A 2500-nucleotide genomic window follows, 5' to 3' on the forward strand; every position below is an offset into this window, starting at 1 on the left:
GAGCGGTTCATTATTGGGTTCTTGTTCTTCTCTTGTTCTTGACTTTAGTTCTATCTCGACTCGTATATATAAGTAGTTCCTATTTTTACTCCACTCACTCTAATTTTGATTTCATAACCCTTGTTACAGTCAATTCTGTCTTTTCCCGAATCACTCACATATTTCACGATTCAAGCGAAACGTATAAGTATGACTTTGTTATCTTTAGAAAGAATTATGATCAATACCTTCTCCAGCACCTTCAACACCATCTTTGTTTTTGTAATAACGTCGTGATGGCGGTGAAGTGGTGATAGGATGAAATATCTATCTGTCTGTCCACAGAGGAAACTTATTTGAGTCATAATTCTTTTCGAATTTCGAATGAGGTCGGTGGCTGGCTGGCCGAGTTTCATTCTTCGGAATTTATCTCGCTTGCGCGGCCACTCCTTTGTCTCCTGGGCAATTAGTCTCTGTCTGTCTTCCAATCTGTCTGTCTGTCGGTCTCCGTCTGCCTCTCAGTCTCTCTGTCTGATTGTCTGTCTGTATCTCTGTCTGCTTGTATCTCTGCCAGTCTGTATCTCTGTATGTCGGTCTAAGTTTGCCTCTTCGTCTCTGTCTGACAGCCTTTCTGTTTGTCTGTCGATCTCTATTTTCTTGTCTGTTGGTCTGTCTTCTTGACCACCGGTTTATCTGTCTGTCTGTCTACCTCTCTGCCTGCCTGTCTGTCTCTCTGTCTGTTAGACTTCGTCTGCCTCCAATTCTCTCTCTCTGGCTGTCTGACGGTCTCTTTGTCTTCTTGTCTGTCGGTCTCCTTCTGTCTCTGTCTGTCTGTCTGTCTCTCTGTCTTTTTCTATCTCTCGGTCTCTCTGCCTGTCTGTCTCCTTATCTCTCTGCCCCTCTCTGTCTGTCTGTCTGTCTATCCATGAGTGCGTGAAGAACCTCTTCCAGGCTTATCTTGACTCTTAAAATGGAGTTAGAGTAAAACACTTTTTTTTTTACTTGCACAAATATATTTGTTCATCAGCGGCTTGGGTTCCTGTGTGTGTGACAACTATATAACTCTTTGGATGCTGTGGTGTCCTTTATATATTTTTCCTTGGTAACGCCCCAGATGCAAATACTAAGACAAGAACTCAGTCTCTTCCCTGAGTGAACTAAAAGCCGAACTGGTGACTTGGAGGAGTGCGGGTCTTCTGCAAAAGAGCCTCTGGTATAACAGATGGATTGTTAATGCTCACCAGTTCCATTCAGCTGACATGGAGTCCACCGTCTGAGCAAGATTTAATTCGATCGAGACCCTATCTCTTAAACAAATGCTACTGAAACTCGTAGGAGAAGTACTAAAAAGGCATTCTTTGCCTGACCATAAGGTCTCATGCAGCTCCATTATGATATCATGCAGATCCAGGTTGGTGACATACAGTTCTAGAATAACGTCTCGCAGCTCCAAGCTGACGTCACACAGCTCTAATGTGACGTCATGCAATCCCAGAATGACGTCATCAAGCTTCAGGATGACGTCATGCAGCTCCAGATGACGTCGTTCGGGTCCAGGATGACGTCATACGGCTCCAGGATGATGTCATGGTTCCAGTTCCCCTTAATCCCAGCACCACGCTCCTTGGTCGAAGAGGCAACTCATCATGACAGGAGCCGCCTCCCGATGGCGCCCTGTGGCTGCCTGCCTGCCTGCCTGCCTGGCGCCCGCCCCGACCGCGCAACTCATGTGGTGCCCACTCAGCGATTTTCACGACCAAGAAGTCTGGTGCGGGGGAGCAATGTCCGTCACGTGCGCCCTCCGGTAGCCTACTGAGATCAATTCACCGCGGGATAGCATTACGTTACTCGCACCCTCTGGTAGCCTCCTGAGACTCTTTTCTTTGTCCTGAACCCAGGAAAACTACATGCATGGAGGTGCATTACATATGAAAATTGTTTTATGGTTATTGGTGATACGTACTAATTAGGTTAACTTAGAGGAGGTTAGGTTTGGTTTAGGTTTTACTGGGTCAGACTTAGTTTCAAAGACTGGTTATATATTGAGGATGGCTTTACAAAAATACTGTGAATATTCTTTTCCAATAAATCATCTTTCAGTACTACTCATATGAAAATAAAAGCCTAAAACTTTATGATTTGTTATGCGGCCTGTGAATGGTCACCGGCGAAAGATTGTCCACGAGAATAGAAACACCGGTAAACCATAGTCTATACGAGTTTGTGCTTGGTCACAGTCGTCACGTTTAGTCTGGTCCTCCTCTTCATACTCCTAATCTTCCTCCCCCTCCTCCTTCTGGGTGCATTTTGTCGTTCTGAGCGTAGTCCGTGTCGTTGCAACAGAACGCTTCGCTCGGTGACCACGGAGACGTGACCTGAGGTGCTTGCTGGGGGACTCAGGGGTACGTACTGGGTCTCTCTCTCTCTCTCTCTCTCTCTCTCTCTCTCTCTCTCTCTCTCTCTCTCTCTCTCTCTCTCTCTCTCTCTCTCTCTCTCTCTCTCTCTCTCTCTCTCTCTCTCT

This window comes from Oratosquilla oratoria, chromosome 17, assembly GCF_046742065.1.
Source record: "Oratosquilla oratoria isolate Oo_2021 chromosome 17, ASM4674206v1, whole genome shotgun sequence".
Lineage (NCBI taxonomy): Eukaryota > Metazoa > Arthropoda > Malacostraca > Stomatopoda > Squillidae > Oratosquilla > Oratosquilla oratoria.